Raw genomic sequence first — 19,242 nt, 5'->3', positions numbered from 1 at the left:
GTTCAAGTAGTACTATCACAAAAATTAGGTTAACCAATGAACTAGGAATAGATCATTGGGATCTTTGGGAAGGGTAGTGAAGAAGAAGTAAGAAACCGAGCCTTTCCTCTTATACACTCCACCCACCCTCCTTTTGTCCAGTCCTGGGGCTTGAACTGAGGGCCTACGCACTATCCCTGAGCCTCTTTGTGCTTGAGACTAGCTCTGGACCACTTGAGCCACTTGAGCGCTTCTGGCTTTTTCTGTGATTAATTGGAGATAAGAGTCTCACAGACTTTCCTGCCCAGACTGGTATCAAATTGTAATCCTCAGATCTCAGCCTCCTGAGTAGCTAGGATTACACGTGTAAGACACCAGCACCAGGCCTTCTACACTTCTACCTTCAGAAGACTGTAGCACTTTACATATATTGCTTATTTCAAAAAGTAAACTAAGCCAAGCCTGGTGGTACATGACTATAATCTCAGAGTTCCAGGCCAGCTTAGGCTACGTAGTAAGAACTATCTCAAAAAAAAAAAAAAAATTGAACTAGAGAATAACAATATACAGGGCATAAACGGAAGCATGTAGACTATTTTTGTTGGAGGACTTCATCAGGAAGTAACAAGGATAATTCTTTCATCCTACTCACCAATGACATTTGACACCCAAAGAGTTCATATTAGAAACAGTATCTTACATTTCCATCTTTGTATTAGTTATTTATTGCTGCCTAACACACATCCCAAGATTCAGCAGTTCAGAACATAAGCATTTTCTGGGTATGGCTCAGAATCTCTCACGAGGCTCCAATAAAGGTGTTGGCCAGGCTACAGTCATCTGAAAATTCGCTCAGGGAGGATCCAATTCCAAGTCTCTCCAGGGGTGGTGTGCAGGATTCAGTTCCTCTGGGTTGGCAGGCGGCCACGCCAGTTCTTTGCCACGTGGGTCTCTCCGTATGGCAGAGCACAGATGGCAGCTGGCTTTTCTCAGTCAGGGAGCCAGAGAATTTGAGCAGGGGAGGGGGGCAAGGCTCCTCCGTACCCTAGCCACGGAAGAACCCTATCATGGCTCTGACCATAGTCTTTTCTTTAGAAGAGGTCCCTAGGTCTGACCATTACCTCCTGGGAAAAGATTTCCCAGAAAGAAAAGACTTGGGCAGACACTCTTAGCAGGCCCCAAATTTGGTCAAAAAACAGCCTGAGAAAGCTTTTATGGAACAAGCGTAGGAAGTCTGGGGGGGGGGGGGCGGGGAGAGGGAAGGAGAGAGAGAGGGAGACAGGGAATACAGAAAAATGTCAGATGTTTATGCAGGAACCAAATTTGGTCAAAAGTAGAGAACAAGTTTATAAAGCATAAGAAATTTAGCAGCAAAATGAAAACCAGAGAGAGATTACTTCACTCAAAGCAGTTTCCAGAGTTGCAAAGAATTATAGTCATTGGCAGACAGAGCTAGAACGCTGACACAGGGGCAAAAAAGAAAAATTGAAATTAACTTAAATTCTGAATTTGGCATTGGCTAATAAGCCTTACTGTTTACTTCTTTTGTGTTTTAGCAATGCTGACCATCGAGTTGTCTATCTTACGTTCTGTGGTAATCAATGATTAATACTTGTGTAATAAAAGGAAAAAGAAATATTCAGTATGTCAAACATCATTCTTTCTGCTACTTATTATAGGTATAAACACTAGCATTCAGAAGCTGCCCTGAAGCACCTGACTAAAACCCATGTTTCCGATTCTCATATTGTTATGAAATCTCAAATCTCAATGAACATAAAACTATTTTAGAAGATACCAATAGAGAATTTTTTTAAATTTTAAGTTGAGAAAGAAGTAAAACATGAATTAATAAAAACAATCTTTCAGTGACTTTAAAAAGTCCTTAGAAATATTAAGACATATTCAATTGGGGGGAGGGTGTCAAGAAATCCTTTTTGTGCTGGTCCCAAGGTTTGAACTCTAGGGCTGTCCCTTAACTTTTTCATGCAAGGCTGGTGCTCTACCACTTGAGCCACAGCTGTATTTCTGCCTTTTAGATGGGCTGACTTTGAACCTCAGTCCTCAGATAGGTTTACGGGCATAAGCCACTAATGCCTGGCTTCAATTTGTGATTAAAAAAATATATTTTTAACTGAATATGCACACGTGTACAGTTGCGTTCAATGTAGCTGAAGGCTTTTCGCTCAGTTTGAACAAAGAGGCTCCCTGGCTGACTCCCATCTCCTTCTACACAACAGCTGTGAGGAATATCCTGTTGTATGTTTACATATATTCACACTGCTTCGGGAATTTAACAATTAAAACTGTAGTGGGCCGTCTTCCAATGCAGGCTGGGCAGGTGGGAGAGCCCAGAAGCAAAAGAAGTTTTCTGGGAAGATGGAGGAAAAGGAGTCATAATTACTTGGCAGTGCCTGGGAGAGTGTACTTTTGCCAGCTCTATTCTAAGACTGGCGAGGAATTCATTTAACTCCAAGAAATATACTTGCCTGGATCTAACTTTCTACATCCCTCAAAATCTCTAAAGTTTTTGTATTTTCTTGGCAGTAGTAGGGTTTGAACTCAGGGTTTGTGCTTATTAGAGCCAGGGCGCCATTAGCCCCTAGCTTTAGCCACTTAAGTTTTAGCCAATTAAGTTTTAGCCTGATGGAAATAAGAGCCTACACATTAAGTGAAATGATTCCCAAGATAGGGACACAAGTGTTTTTTTTCTTTCTTGCTATTGTGTTTAATGTATTTAAAATGTAGCATGTGATTTTTTTGTTTCTCTTGTATGTTCCTCCCCCACAGTATAACCCCTGTTGTCACTGTATTTGATTCTGGTGCCCTGCATCTTGAATATACACTTTTCTAATTTGGGAAGGGGAAGGGAAATAACAAAATGCTGAAATAAGGATACAGGTTGACCCATTGTAACAATGAGATGTATATTACAGACACTATGTTGAAAACAAGCTTTACAACTTGGGGGGGAGGGAAGATTGGGGAGATAGGGAAGGAAGGGATGGTAGGGGAAAAACAAAGGAGGAGGTAACAATGCTTGATAGGAAATGTACTCAGTACTTAACTCATGTAACTGTAACCCCTCTGTACAGGATTTTTACAATAAAAAATAATAATAAAGAGCCTACACAATATGAACATTTTATTCTGTGCATGAATTCAATCTAATAAAAGAGGTGATTTCACATTTCTTTTTCTCCTTCACTTTCTAGCACATCCAGCCTTCCTCCTCACCCCAATAAAAAAAAAAATGACTTCTAAGTGATGAGTCCAGGGTCACTATCCTAGTCCCTGATTTGGCATCACTTTACAGACACATTCAACCTTGTCTCAGCAATGTGTATCTGATGGGGAAAAGGGGCAGGGAAGCTGGGGAGGCATGGAGCTTGGTCAATCCTGATTGATTAAACAGGGCATCCACCAGATGTTTAGAAATTATAACAATGGGTTTGCAGACTATTCACCACCACTGTTGTTTAAGACATGAGAAATCTCCAGGAACACCAAAGAGGAGCCCTGAAATACTGATTCATCTGCTTAAAAAAAAATCACTTGGAAAGGGCTGAAGGTGTGGCTCAAGTGCTAGAATGGAAAGCCCTGAGTTCAAATCTTGGTATCACTGATTAGATAAATGATTGATTGACTGATTGATTAATTGATTGACTTAGAGAACCTCAAAAAAAGAAGAGCTGTGGAACACAAGAATTTCTGCTTTTTGTTTTCAATGCCTCTATGATTGATCTCAATGCCCAGCAGTCCAGAAGGGATTCCTGGTCTAGGGTGAGTAATAATGTGAATTTTAGTTCTTGCTAATACTTAGGTTATTTTGTTCATAACTTTATTCTTGAAAGCTGATTCACCAGGAAGAAAAAGTGGGTCAAAGTTCAAGTTCAAGTTTCTGGCTTAAGCAGCAGCCAGAATCTCAAATCAACTTCCAAACTGGATGGAGAGTTTAGCTCTTGTGGGCTAGGTTTGAACAATATATGGGAGAATGAACCCAAGCCCTGAGTCATTGGATCCCAGCATTGCAAAGGGATTGCTGTCCATTGTTAAGATCGGATTTCTCAGCCTCAACACTGACAGCTTAGGCAGAATATTTCTTTTGTTGTTGGGCTGTCCTGTGTCTTATAGGATGTTTAGCAGCCTCTCTAGTCTCCACTTCTAGTTGGTGATAATGTCCCCTGAGTTGTAATAATCTAAATGTTCCCAGGACAGCAAAACCTACGCTAACTGATTAGGTTAGGGATAATTTCCCAAAGTTTCTAATAAACAGCACTTGTCTCTACTCTGAAAAACATTCCCTTCAGTTTCCTCCTATTCTGGTTTTGACAAGTACCTAAAACTGACTGAATAAAACCAAGCCAAGTGTTGAGCTTGGTTTTGCCTCTTCTTATTAGGAAACAACGGGAGTGATACGAACCCCCAAACGCTCTTAAGTTCTTGAAAAGTGTATCTTTTGATAATAACAAACTCAAAATAGAACAATGGGAGTTGGGTGTTGGTGGCTCATGCCTGTAATCCTAGCTATTTAGGGGGCTGAGATCTGATGATCAAGGATGGAAGCCAGCCCAGGCAGAAAAAACTGAGACTCTTATCTCCTGTAACCATCAAAAGCCAGAAGTGAAGCTGTGGCTCAAGTGGTAGAGCACTGTCTCTGAGCAAAAAAGGTCAGGGACAGGTTCAGGCTCTGAGTTCAAGCCCCAAGACTGCCTCTCCACCCCACACCCCCAACACACACAAAAGAACAATGAGAAAATATAGAGGCTGGTTATTTTTATTCACATGCAAATATTTCACAGATCAGAGCCACAGAATAGCCTGAGGGGCTCTAAGTGCCAGAGTTCTCTAACCCAGACCCAGACCATTGTGATGTCACAAGAGTCCATTTGTTCCAAGTAGATCCTGTTATTTTTTTAAGTCTCTGGTATGTTGTAGCACTTGCAAAGCACAGCAATAGTTACCAAACACTGAATGCCAAATCTACTTTCTGTTTGTTAATACTAAGTATCTACATTTTGCTTATGACTTTGACTAAGTTACAGTCTAAGAGCTTGGTAATTCTCTGACAGCTTACCCAAGGAATGAGCACCATAAAGTTCACCTAATTAGGCCACAGTAGATTCCTTTTAACAGAGGGTCATTACAAAAACACAGCCAATAATTGTTAGTTCAGTGTTGTTCAATGCTCGCTCGCTCTCTTGTAAAACATGTGTTTCATAATGGTAGTTAGCACCAGTGTGGAAACAGGCCTGCTTCTGACTTCACTGTTTAATGTGTGTCTGAAAAACAGCACTAGAGATGAGGCCTGGATCGGGCTGGCTGCAGCATGAATGAGCCTTGCAGAGGGGCTGGGCTCTCCTAGGTGAAGTGGAAGCCTGGTAGAAACTCTGACAAATAGATCAGAAGGTACAGCAGCGTTCAAAGACGACACATCCCAGGCCTGTTTCACCTGCTCAAGATGACATCATTATGGAATCCTAATAATACCTCTTTCTTTTCTTTTCTTTTCTTTCCTTTCCTTTCCTTTCCTTTCCTTTCCTTTCCTTTCCTTTCCTTTCCTTTCCTTTCCTTCCTTCCTTCCTTTCTTTCTTTCCTTTTCTTTCTTTCCTCCCTCCCTCCCTCTCCCCCTCCTCCCCCCTCTTCTCCCTTTCCCTTTTCTTTTCTTTCTTGGTACCAGTACTGAAGCTTAAACTCAGAGCCTGGCACTGCCCCTTAGCTTTTTCCCCATACTATTTGAACCATAGCTCCTGTTCTGGCTTTAAAAAAAATGTTGTTGATGATGGCAAATTGGAGATAAGAGTTTTACCAACTTCCTTGCCTGGGCTGGCTTCAAACCATGATCCTTAGACTCAGCCTCCTGAGTAGCTAGGATTACAGGTATGAGCCACCAGCACCTGCCTCGACCCACAGTTTTTAATATCCAATCTCTTCGCATCCCAACAGCCCTGTGAGTTCCATGTGGAGGAAGACAGTGCTAATTTTCCTCATCACTCTAGTTAGCACCAGTACCTGCCACAGGAGCCTGGAAAGTGCTGAGTATTTAAGAATTACTTATTGGGCTGGGAAGGTGGCTCAGTGGTAGAGTGCTTGTTTTGCATACATGGGGCACTGGGTTCAATTCCTTGGCACCACATAAGCAGAAAAAGCCGGAAGTGGCACTGTGACTTAAGTGGTAGAGTGCTAGCCTTGAGCTAAAGAGCTAAGGAACAGTACCCAGGCCTAGAATTATTTATTCAGTAGATAAAAGGAAATCATTCTGTCACCAGATGAGATTTACAGTACTAATGAGATTTACTCACAAACTGGACTTTTGGATCTAGTTGTGATGGTGAACAAGTTAATGCACACCATACATGTTTTAGCCCTTTAAGCACATGGTAGGTCAGTCTATGTGTGACATTTCCATCTCTTGTCTTTATGTGTGTGGGTGGGGGAGGTGGTACTGGGTATTGAACTCAGGGTCTTGAGCTCTGGCTTGGACTTTTATTTTTTGGTTGATCATAAGGCTTGAACTCAGGATTTGGGTGCTTTCCCTGAGCTTTTCTGCTCAAGACTAGTGCTCTACCACTTTGAGTCACAGCTCCACTTCCAGTTTTTTGGTAGTTAACTGGGGATAAGAGCCTCAAAGACTTTCCTGTCAAGGTTGGCTTTAAACCATAATCCTCAGCTCTCAGCCTCCTGAGTAGCTAAGATTACAAGCATGAGCTACCAGTGCCTGGCTTGGCTTAGATTTTTTTTTGCCCAGGTTTGTCACTCTACTACTTGAGCCACACCTCCACTTTGAGTTTTTTGCTTGTTAATTGGAGATGAGGAGTCTTTCGTATTTGTATGCCAGGGCTGGTTTGAACTGCAAACTTCATTCCTTAGCTTCCTTAGTTGCTAGGATTACAAGCATGAGTCACTGGTACTCAGTCAAAAAGGTATCATGCACAAAAATACATTATATACAGAAAGTAACGCATGCATTTGGCGATATAAAGAAATGAAGCAGTGATACATATTACCTAGTGAACAAGCTGAGTGAAAGAAGCCAGATACACAAAAGCCACATTCTGTATGTCTCCATCTACATGAAGTGCCGGCCACAGGCAAGCCCATGGAGAGAGTAGGTCAGGCCTTGCCAGGGACAGTGAGGACAAGACAACAGTATAGGATTTTTTGCAGGACAATGGAAAGGTTCCAAATGGATTGTGGTCGCACAACTCTGAAACTATGCTTAAAAAAACTACATTGAATTGCACACTTTTTAAAAGGATTGATTACATGGCATATACCTGATACCTTAAAGTTGTTTCTAAAAGTACATGCAAGCTAAGCGCTGGTGGCTCACGCCTGTAATTCTAGCTACTCAGGAGGCTGAGATTTGAGGATCTCAGTTCAAAGCCAGCCCAGGCAGGAAAGGCCATGAGTCTCTTATTTCCTATAAACCACCAGAAAACCGGAAGTGGCGCTGTAGCTCAAGTGGTAGAGTGCTTGCCTTGGGCTGAAGAGCTGAGGGATAGTGCCCAGGCCCAGAGTTCAAGCCCCACAATCAATAATAATAATAATAATAAATACATGCAAGCTAGGCACTGATGGCTCAGGCCTGTAATCCTACCTAGTAAGGAAGCTGAGATCTAAGGCTTGAGGTTTGAAGGCAGCCTGGGTAAGAAAGTCTATGAAACTCTTATCTCCAATTAACTAACAAAAAGCCAGAAGGGGAGCTGTGGCTTACATGGTAGAGCACCAGCCTTCAGTGAAAAATACTAAGGGACAGTTCAAGCCCCAGCACCAGCAAGAAAGGAAGAAAGGAAGAAAGAAAGAAAGAAAGAAAGAAAGAAAGAAAGAAAGAAAGAAAGAAAGAAAGAAAGAAAGAAAGAAAGAAAGAAAGAAAAAGAAAGAAAGAAAGAAAGGAAGGAAGGAAGGAAGGCAGGAAGGCAGGAAGGCAGGAAGGCAGGAAGGCAGGAAGGAAGGAAGGAAGGAAGGAAGGAAGGAAGGAAGGAAAGGACATGTGTATAAAGCTGGGGAAAGCCATATCTAAGGAATGGGAAAAGTCTGTCTTTCCATTCAGGTAAAGGATAGCAAGGGATGGAGAGTAGAGGGCTGGAAGAGTTGCTGAGGGGCAGCCTACTTCTTCCTCCTGCAATGCTGGCCTGCTTGCTTGATGCCCTGTGGACTCTGCAAACCATCCCCCTTTGCTAGCAACCTCTGCCCTACCAAACTAGGAAGGCACACTAATGATAAACACAGTTCAAGTTCTTCCAGCAAAACCTTATATGTAGATTTCTGGGGAGCCTCCTTATGATCTATTACCAGTCATCTGAACTCAGCCCAGGAAATATACAGCATTCAGAAACTCAGATTTCCTTCTGTAACTCAGGCTCTGCCAAGATCATTATCTTTAGCTCCTCTCTCTCTCTCTCTCTCACACACACACACACAAAGCATATCCAATCTGTCTGGAAATCCTGTTGTAATCTATCACATTAAAAGTTACATTTATGTCTATCTAGTTATCCTTATTTTACCTTTATTTGCCTAATCACATTCTCAATCCTTACTTTTCTTTCCTACCTTCCTTCCTCTCTCCCTTATTCTCTCTGTGTCTCTCTTGTTTTCTTTCTGTGTCTGTCTCTCTGTATCTAATTCTTTCTGTCTCTCGGTCTCTGTTTCTTGTCTGTCTGTCTGTCTCTGTTGATATCTCAACCCCATAGCTATCACCCTGGTGGCCTGCCTTGCCTTTTAACCTGGGATCCTTTCCCTTCCCGGAGTACACAAACAACTAGAATGATCCAAGTCAAATTACAATTTTTCAGTGAGCAGCATCTGCTCTGCCCCCTCCCCCATCATTGAATAAAGTCAAAGCCAAAGTCCTTACAGCTGGGAAGGCTCTGGAAGTTTCACTGCTATAACCCTGTCATCTCTCTCTCCTTTGTTTTCTTTCTATGTTTCTTTCTTTCTTTCTTTCAACAGGATCTCATTATATAACCTAGGCTAGCCTTGAACTCATGATCCACCTGCCTATACCTCTCCAGTCTGGGAAGACATAGGAGCCTGTCTCAGCTTCTCTTTCTCCCTTCCTTTCTTCCTCACTTACTAGAGGCATTGGGCCCCTTGCTCATAAGACCAGCCAGGCCCTCCCACCTTAGGACCTCAGCTGAGTGGCCTGGCTTTTCTTCCTGGGACGCTCTCCCCAGATCTCCCTTGGCCACTAGCAAAAGTGGAGCCAGGCTCTACTGACAGTCACTTGCCCTGTGGTTCTTTTATTATTATTATTATTTATTGTTATTATAAAGGTGATGTACAGAGGGGCTACAGGTACATAAGTCAGGTAAAGAGTACCTTTCTTTTTGGACAATGTCACCCCTTCTTTCACTCTTTCCCAGTTTTTCCCTCCCCTCCCCACCCACAAGCTATATAGTCCATTTTCAACATAGTGTCCAGTGAATACCACTGCTGCATTTGTTCACCCTTTGTCTCTCTATTTCTGTGCCTCCCCTTACACTCCCAAAGACAATGAACATACAGAAATAAAAGGAAAGAAAACAAAACAGCAAAAAAAGGAGGGGGGAATCTCATTTTCATTTCCTGAAATTCATTTCAATAAATATTATTTTGTATGATCAGATGCACATAGGCATTGTGCCTTTCCGTTCCTCTCCTAAGAGTGTCCTTCTTTGATCTCACTGTGTGTGAATGCCTAGGGATCTTATATAATTTATTATTATTTTATATCTAGCTCCCCCAGATGAGAGAAAATACGCATCATTTGTCTCTCTGAGCTTGGGTCCTTTTTAAAAAATGAATTTTTATTCTCTGTAAGGAGTTGTCCCAAGGGGTTAACACTCACTCAATCAGTTTATAATTACAATGCGTCTTGGTGGCTATTTCCCTTTTCACCATTCTCCCAGGTCTGCACTCACCTTGCAGCGCCCACTACACAATTCCCTACTTACTATATTCACTTAGCATCCCCTATCTGGCCCCTCTCCCAAATGTGAGCTCAGTAGAACAGTCTTGGGCTCTGCTTGCTGGCTGGACCTGGCACCCAGGATGTGATCTTAACAGATCTGTCAGATGTCTGGCAGCCAGCAGTATGCATGTGGCCCCAGTTTCTCCTATAGCTCATGGATGATTTAGAAGGACGAGCCTACCTAGGAAGATGTTACAGTATAGGAGGTCGCCCTGGGAGGACCTAGGGGACAGAAAGTTCCACAGGAGAACTTCAGAGCTATTTGGGCCAAAGGAAATGAGTCTAATCCTAACTTTAGGAGCACACTAAATGTTGTGCTTTAACCAATCTCGATCTGAATGATGGCAAAGATCCAGGACATGTTAATGCTATTCTCTTTACTACTCACACAGCCTGAGGCTCTCTCATTGACCTTTTAGAACCGTGACATTTCTCTTTGTAAAGGGTAAAGCATAAAACTGGAAAAAAATAGAAACTATCTTTATCAGGTTGAGCTAAACAAAGTATCAAATCTCCTAGACATTTGCCATGTGACAAAATCTGTTCTGTGGTTGTGATCAGCATGAGCCAGGAAATGGAAGGATTCTCTGCGATGGTGCTCTTTGGGGTTGAAGGGTTTGTTGTTGCTGTTATTGTCTTGTTTTTGCTTTGAAAGAAAACTTTGCTTTTCCATGTGCAAATTCATATTTGGCTAATTTTCAGGGCCACTGTGCGAGTATAAACTCCTATGTGACATTATTGTGCCCTAGAAAATAGAGTTTTCACCATGACAGACTGACATGTAAAGGCTCCACAGTCTCCTTCTGGAAAGTTGCTGGCCCATAGATGCACATCCTTTCAGAGATCCGTGAGTTGGTGACTCTGACATTTGGCCTTAGAAACTCCTTTTGAGAGCTGTGGGTTCTAGTCTAAAGTAGAAAATGAGCTGGTGTGTAAGTATTCCATTTAGAAAGATTTTCAAAAATTCAGCTCTAGAAAGAAGCTAAAGGATTTTGTTCTCTACCCTGGAATGTCATCTCTAGCAGGACCACATCTGTAGACACTGTGAGGTCATGGGCTATGTATCCTGACCAATTCCACCCACCCTTACACACAATGCAGTGTTCACCATACCACAGGCCAACTGAATGAGGATGACAAATGACTGCCAGCTTAGAAAGAGTAGCTTCTGGTAAAGGGAGAAGCAGGCAGCCACCCTGTGCATCTCTTATGCAACCATTACCTCCACATGTGGGTTTTGAAGGAAAGCCAGGTATTAACTACATTCTCCACTTCCCTGTTTGATTTATGAAAGATAATTTTTGACTGGGCAATGGTGGCACATACCTGCAATCCTAGCTACTCAGGAGGTGGAGATATGATGATGATCACAGTTTGAAGCCAGCTCAGGAAGAAAAAAATCCTTGCTGGGAGATTCTTAACCAGCAAAAAGCCAGAAGCAGAGATGGTAGAGATAAGGTTCAAGTGGTAAAGCACCAGCCTTGAGTGGAGAAAGTTAAGCAAGAGTGAGAGGCCCTGAGTTCAAGCCCCAGTACCAACACACACACACACACACACACACACACACACACACACACACACACACACACACACACACACACACACATTTAAGATCTCCAAATCCATAGGAACAAGTACTTAAACACATTTGTCCATAGACATAATATTCATGATAGCCAAAGATAGATACAACCCAAACATATAATATTGTGCTTACACATGACATTTAGTGAATGAAGATCATGTCCAATGTGTAAAGAAGTCTGATGGCCTCAAAATCACCAATGAAGATTTTCTAGCTCAACTGGATTTAAGTAAAGATTAAAAAACTGTTTTCAAACACAGCCTGCCCCAAAACAAACAAACCTTAACTCTGGTAGAATAAAAGCCATTCAGAAAGAAAAAGAAACCACACACAACCAAAGCTATAAAACAACAGTCCAGTAAAAACCTAAAGCTTCCATCCAAAGGTCAGGTTCCACACACACTCCATGTAGAATCACAGACGTTCAACCTGCTGATGAGGAACAGGTGGCCTTAGTCACTGAGAGGCAGTCAGGAACAAGGATAACCCGGTTCCCAGGACTCAGTCCTTTCCCCAGACTGACGCAGAAGTATCCAGGCTCATCTCTGTCCCTTTAAATACAAATGCACTAGACATGGACACCGGTAAGAAGTACGGCCCTCAGAACTGGAAGTGACTCCAGCTGCCCTCTAGGAAAGAATGCTACCATCCCCTCTCTCAGAGAAGACTAATGTCCAGGAGAGAGGATACCTACTTCCTTATTAAAGAATTAAAACTTCACCTCAGGCTCTGTGTGCAGACATCCGTGATGCTGGGCAGTAATCCCCTGGTACAGTTGAAAAATATACCAAGCTTCCCTGTCATTAGCAATATTTACCAAGGCTCCATGATCAGGAAACTTATGCAAAGAACATAGATCCTGTTGAGAAGCTTCCTGATTCAGGCACTAGTACTTTTTTTTTTTTTGGTCTGTCATGGGGCTTGAATTCAGGGCCTGGGGACTATCCCTAAGCATTTTGCTTAAGGCTAGCATTTTACCACTTGAGCACAGTGCCACTTCTGGTGGTTAATTGGAAATAAAAGTCTCACGGACTATCTTACTTGTGCTGGCTCTGAACCATGAGCCTCCTGAATAGCTAGGATTATAGGCGTGAGCCACCAACACCCAGCACAGACACTACTACATTTTAAAGCTGGAATATGAAGAATAAGGGAGAGAACAGACAGGAAGTGAGGGATAGAAGGGGTACAACTTTGTGTCCCAAGGACCTCCCCTGGACAGGTCAAGGCAGCTCCAGCGGAGGGAATGGCTAGGTGCTCCCTTGTGGCTATGATGGACAGATCATCCTCTGCAAGGCAGGATCATGCAGAACCTCAAACTCCAGAACAGCAGGATGGATTTGGAGTCTTATCACATAACCCTTATCCAGAAGAGCTCTTTCTTTCTCCGTACAAACGAACACCAGGGTTTGGTAAAGAAATGCTAACTTGAAGGAAGAGTCAAACTTGAAGAAAGGTCAAAGTAAAAGGCCATGGGCCGGTTGAAGAGTGTAGACTGATCACTAGCAACAACACAGTGGTAATATAATGACTACCAATTATGGCGCTACAGACTCCCTCCTCTTCTGTCTCATTTGCAATTTATTACATCACAGGCAAGGAAAATGAGGCAGTAGAGAGATTAAGTAACTCACCCTAGGTTATACAGCAAGGAAGCAGCCTGGATCAGAACCTGGGGTAGAGGATGAGGAGACTTTTCCACTGCGCTCACACAGCTCTCTGGGACCGGTAATCAAACATATTTCCATCATGAGTGGTTTGGGCAATAATGCAATTAAAAGTGCAATGCATTTAGAAGTATCAGGAAGGAAAGTAATCTGTTCATAAAACAATCAAATGATAAAAAAGTTATGTCTTTGCAAAGACTAAAAATTTTTAAGGACTAAGAAATAAGCCGGGTGCTGGGGGCTCACACCTGTAATCCTAGCTACTCAGGAGGCTGAGATCTGAGGATCATGGTTCAAAGCCAGACTGGGCAGGAAAAGCCACAAAACTTGTATCTCCAATAAATCACCAGAAAACCGGAAGTGGTACTGTGGCTCAAGTGGTAGAGGGCTAGTCTTGAGCTGAGGGATAGCGCTCAGGCCCAGAATTCAAGCCCCATGACTGATGAGAGAGAGAGAGAGAGAGAGAGAGAGAGAGAGAGAGAGAGAGAGAGAGAGAGAGAGAGAGAGAGAGAGAGAGAGAGGAGAGAGAGAATTAAAAGACTGACATGTGCATATGTTACACGTGTGTGCATATACATATATATATGCATATATATATATATATATGACTCATTCTCAATGAAACTAGGTCTTCAGTGACAAGAGCCTTGAATGGTATTAGATTGGGTGACTGGGTATTACTTTTAGTTGGGTACTGGAATAGAGATTCAGGATGAAAAACATCTCTCCATAAACTATCTTCTTTCTGTGATTGTCAAAACTCTTCCAGGAGTAATTTTTTTTTACTATAAGTAAAAAAAGACTTACTGGCAAAAATATAATTAATCTAATGGAACAATGCCAAAACCTGGTCTAAAAACCCACAAGACACCTAAGGACACTGAAAGAAGAACTTCCCAAGACACTAATCTAGAAGTAAATATGAAAATGAATTCTAAAAGCAAGTGCTTAAGAATCTTTAAAGGCACCTTTTCTGTGAAGATGCAGACTTGTTCTGATTTCCAAAGTGCACAGGCTTCTTTTAAATGTCTAAAACTGCCAGGTACTAGTAGCTCACACCTGTAATCCTAGCTACTTAGGAAGTTGAGATCTGAGGATCTTAGTTCAAACCAGCCTGGGCAGTAAAATCTGTGAAACTCTTATCTCTAATTAACCAGCAAAAAGCTGGAAGTGGAGCTGTGTCTTAAGTGGTAGAGCTCCAGCCTTATGTGAAAAAGCTAATAGACAGTGCCCAGGCCCTGCATTCAAACTCCAGTACTGGTACATACATGCATACATACATACATACATAAAGTCTAAAACTAAAAAGCAAAGGCGAACAGAATATTAAGATCTCTCTAGAGGTACAAAGATAACTAGCATTCAGTGAATATTGCTTACAAAAAACTAATAAACTAGTAAGCTGATGAAATATTTAAGATATCCCAATGTGCATGCTTAGCATATGTAGGACCCTGCGTTCAGTCCTTCAGTCCACAGTAAAGAATAATAATAAAACAATAATAGTGCTTCAGAGCCAGCCTGGGCAGGAAAGTCAGTAGACTCTTATCTCCAATAAACTACTCAGAAAAAGCTGAACTGAACTGTGGTTCAAGTGGTAGAGCGCTAACCTTGAACACAAAGAAGCTCAGGGACAGCGCCTAGGCTCTGACTTCAAGCTCCAGGACTGGAAAAAAATAGTAATAATAACACATATCGAATACCTAACCAATATACTACTATTTTTTAAAGGCCATGTCTAGGGACTAGAGAAAATTCGTCAGTGGCAGAGTGCTTGCCTCTCATATACAAGGCTATGGGCTTAAGTGGTAGCACTGCACAAAATAAAAATGAAAGTAGTATCCATCTAATAATGAAAATAAGAACGCAACATTCAGATACCCACTATGTAGAAAAGACATTCACATATTCTGTCATGTAATTCTTTCAACAACCCAAAAGAGATGGATAGTATATTTATTCCTCCCTCTAAAGATAAGTAAACCATTTAGAAGACTTAAGAATCCTTCCAAAGTTATACAATTAGGAAAAGAACTGCAATCTGTGGGAATCTGAAGCCATGCATCCTCTTCCTAGTCCTTACTTTAAAAGGAAGAGAAGGACACGAGAAGGGAGAATGGATGGAAGGAAAAAAGGAAGAGTTTCCAGGGCACCTGTGACCTTGCACTCCTTAGTGCTAAAGCCCCCTGAGCATGAAAGTCAGGCTGAGCATGGAGCCAGCCCCCAACTTGCCTCTCATGGAAGACTTGTTTTTAACTAAGCCACTTGCCTTGCAAATCATTGTTTTAAAGCCTCTACTTAGAAAACAAATCCTCATGACAACACACTCTCTCTCAAGGAAGGGACAAGTGAACACAGGTGCCTGTCATCCTTAAAATTCAGAAGGAAAGCTTGAAAATGGCCAACCCAGGTGGAATGTATGTCCACTAGTATCAAGTAAGCCCCAAGGTCATTTGCTCCTTAGTAATCTAGACAAAGAACCTCTAAAAAGAATCAAAGCAGAGCCCTCCAGAAAAGTGGTAAGAGAGCCAAGTGGTTAAGCGTTCTCACAAGGAACCTCCAAGACATAAAGAAAATCATTAGAAAGCTTCAGAGGTTTAATTGCAGGCAGGCGTGACTTCTCCACACCCCCCCCCCGAATTAATCAGCTAATAACCATTCATCATCTTTTGTACAGCATATACATTTATAATAGGGCTTAATAAAGTCTTCAGCAACAGACCCAGAAATAAGGAATGGCATTTCGGGGCCTAACCCCAAAGCACTCCTTTAGAGGATGAAAACGAGAGCGCTTCTCCTTCAAGGTTTGTGCGGGTCCCTCTTTGACAGGCGCTTGACAGATACAACCTCTGTATAAGAAAGCATAACCTTCCTCCGCGCCCTACTGTGTGCCGCGTGGTCTCCGGGCTTCTCATCAGTATTGCCAGGTTTCATTTGATTTTTATTTTCTGCAGCGATGCAGAGCAACATGCTGAAGGCCCGGCCACCAGGAAGATCAGAAGAAGGAAATCTTTTCTCACTCCAAAAAGGTCCAGCAGCATCCGGGAGCAGAACTCCGAGGTGTCCGGAGCTCCCCAAGAAAAGGATCGAAGACCGCCTGGGCCAGTGTGTGCAGGCCCAGGATGTCTCCTGGGGTTGAGGGGTGCCACTGGCGAACCGGACAGGTCCCCGGGGCTTTTACAGATCACGGTCCTGTCGGAAGCTTTGCGCCCCCTCCTCTCCCCCCACCCCCAAGATTGAGATCTACGAGCCCAGCCTCCAGAGCCGGCGGTGATACGCGCACTCCCCCCTCGGACTGGTTGGCTTTCCTTTCCCTCCCGGCCAGAGCACGAGAAGCGGGGTGTTCTCGCCAGACCCCGCAATGTCTCCGGTGCCCCCCCCCCCCACGGCAGAGAGGTGACAGCGGCGGACCGGGGAGGGAGGAGAGCATCTCGCGTCGGTGTTGGTGGACGCGGCCCGGCAGCCTCCAGGCAAGGGTGTCTTTTGGGCACCACCCCGTCTTCGCGTGCGGGAGCGGTGCGGGGCGGGCGGCCTCCAGCTCCGCAGCGGGAGCGGCGGGGCTCTCCGATCGGCCTCACCTGCTCCCCCGCAGGCGCGATCCGAGGCAGGCGCGCTGGGCTCTGAGACCCGGAGCGGACGCACCTGAGCATCAGCCCCCGGAGGGGGGCGGGGGAGCTCCGCTGAGACTCGGCCACTGGGAAACTTCCAGAGGGGCGGCGGTTTCCGTGGGGGCCGCCAGCAGCACTCCGCGAGGGGCCAAACGCCCAGCCCAGTTTAAACCCCCCCCCCCCGGGGCTCAACCCCAGACGGCGGTCGCAAACCAGCGTGGGTTGGGGGGGGGGGGGACAAAAACTCTACAACCGCTCCGGCGAGTTCCCGCCTCCCAACAGGTGAGGATCCCACCGACCGCTCCACGGAGTTGCCAGCCCCGCCAGCCGCGCCTCCTGGACCCGGAGGTGCCGAAGCTCCCGGTGTCTCCCGACACCCCCGCCCTCGCCTCCACCCAGATCCCATCCCTGGCACGGCGGGGAAGCCCCAAGGCGCGCGCAGCGTTTGCCACCGCATCCCGGATCCCTGGAGTCTCATGGACCGAGGACGATCGGGTGAGCCGAGGAGCCCCGGGAGGCTGGCACCGTGCGGGAGGGTCGGGGGGAGCCCCGGCGCCGTGCCCTTCTTACCTGGCGCTCGCTGGGCCCCGGCTGGGACATCCGCCGGGTGCGCCCGCTCACCTGGCCGCCTCGCGCCCGGCCCCAGCCCTGCGGCCGCGCTAGCGCTGCACGGCGCACGGGGCTGGCGGGGCCCCGGGGAGCGTGTCCAGTTGGCGGTGACTCCTCCGGCTCTCGCCACTTGCCAATGGCTCCCCGCCTTCGCCCGCCCCGCGTCTCGGTGCGCCCTTCCTTAGCGGCCGCCCCTTTCCCCCCCCTCTCCGCTCGGTCCGACCGGCCAAACTGGTTTCTCGGCTCCAGGGAGGAGCCTTTCCAGTCTCCCTCCCGCAGCCGCGATTGCGGTGAGGCTGGAGCTGGAGTTGGGGGCGGGCCTCGCGAGCCGTCTTTCTTGGTCCCTCCTCCGGGGCGGAGGGGGGCTAGCTGGCCGGCCGCGCCCCCCGCCGCCCCCGTGCGCCCCGGCGATGCCCGAGCGCGCCGCCCCGCGCGGCCCGGCCTGGGACCCCCGCGGCTTCGCCGTTCCCCGCACTCTCCGGGCCGCAGTTCGCAGTCCACCCCGCCAGTCCCGCGTCACTTTCCCGCCCTCTGCCGGCTTGGCCGCAGCCTGGGGTCGGCGAGCGCGCCAGCCCGGAAAGCTGGCACGGTCGTGTTCACGCGCGGGACCTGAACTCGCTCTGTAAGAAGAGCCGCGCTCTCCGGGTGCCAAGTCACGTTTCGGGACCCGTCGCTGGATGCGCGTCGCGGTCCGCCGAGCCGAGGCTGGGGCTCGGGGACCCGGGTTGTTCACGTTTAGGCGTTTGGGGTGGAAAGGAGTGGAACCACGTATGCCCGCGGGCAGCGATCGATGCTGGCCGGAGTCCGGGCTGGGAGGCGCTCCTCCCCGGCCAGTGTATTCACGCACCCCTGGCGGCGGGGCTCGGTTCGGTAGGCTCTGGCTGCGCACCTACTATGGACATGGCGCTAGGGGTCAGAATGGAGCGAAGTCAACGGTGGAAGAGTTTGCCTAGACATTGGACGTGAGCTCGGTGGTTAGAGCGCTTGCCTAGCACCCTCGTGAAGCTCGGGGATGGAAGTGGGGATGATTAGATTGTGTGTGTGTGTGTGTGTGTGTGTGTGTGTGTGTGTGTGTGTGTGTGTGTGTGTGTGTGTGTGTGTGTGTGTGTGTGTGTGTGTGTGAAAGAGAGACACAGTTCAGCTTCCCAATTGGAGGCATTAGAGAAGCTCCAAGGGTGAGGGGAGGTGGCAAACACTGGCCGTTCTAGGGAGAGAGCTATTATTCTAAGTGAGGCTCGCTGATCTGACTTGCCTATACAAGGTTCGAGTGATATTTAAAAGGGCTTCCTTTCCATCCACCGCTCTTGATCTTTGACTAGGTGGTGCTAATCAGTCATTTGCCCTCTCCTGTTCTCAGTTTCCTCATCTGTAACTTGAAGTTGGACTAAGTGATCTTATGGATTCCTTCCAGTACTTATTTCTGAGCCTAACAGCACAACAAAGAGACAGAGGCAAGAGAAGAGAGGGGCTGTTTTGGGAGAGTGAGGGGTGGGCTCAGGCAGTGAGCAAGGCTTGGGTTGGTTTTCGTAGAATCAGTAGACTACTGGAAGTTCATGATCAAGCCGTGACAGGAGCAAGGCTGTGTTCTAGAGAAACTAATGAGACTAGATTAGGAGAGACTGAGGACGAAGGTGGAAGCTTCTTCCGCAGCACGAAGGAGCTTGCTGGGGCTGCCACCAGCAAGAAACATTTCTGGAACAAAAAATGGTCAGGGCATGGAGGGGCCTGAACCTGCGCTTGACGGGCAGAGTGCACAGCAGGGAAGAAGGGCACGTTCTCAAGGCTGAGTAGGAAAGAGGCTATTTCAGAGGAAGTGATAGCAAACCCAGGAAATAAGAC

General features: G+C 45.8%; 1 protein-coding gene and 1 long non-coding RNA gene across 3 annotated transcripts in view; one reads left to right on the top strand and one right to left on the bottom strand.

The window, feature by feature from the left end:
• The window catches only part of Atp8b1 (ATPase phospholipid transporting 8B1), a 107,543-nt gene extending 89,995 nt beyond the window's left edge, over positions 1–17,548 (bottom strand). For both annotated transcript variants that reach the window (XM_070029058.1, XM_070029059.1), the window contains exon 1: positions 17,365–17,548. The gene's annotated coding sequence lies outside the window, so the exon portion shown is untranslated. The remainder of the gene's footprint in view (positions 1–17,364) is intronic.
• The window catches only part of LOC138831966 (uncharacterized), a 152,186-nt gene continuing 149,934 nt past the window's right edge, over positions 16,991–19,242 (top strand). The window contains exon 1 of the long non-coding RNA XR_011373472.1: positions 16,991–17,289. This is a non-coding gene — a long non-coding RNA (uncharacterized lncRNA). The remainder of the gene's footprint in view (positions 17,290–19,242) is intronic.

Source organism: Dipodomys merriami, unplaced genomic scaffold (genome assembly GCF_024711535.1).
Source record: "Dipodomys merriami isolate MVZ:Mamm:240054 unplaced genomic scaffold, mDipMer1.0.p SCAF_2, whole genome shotgun sequence".
Classification (NCBI taxonomy): Eukaryota; Metazoa; Chordata; class Mammalia; order Rodentia; family Heteromyidae; genus Dipodomys; species Dipodomys merriami.
This window is presented reverse-complemented; position numbering and strand designations above follow the sequence as displayed.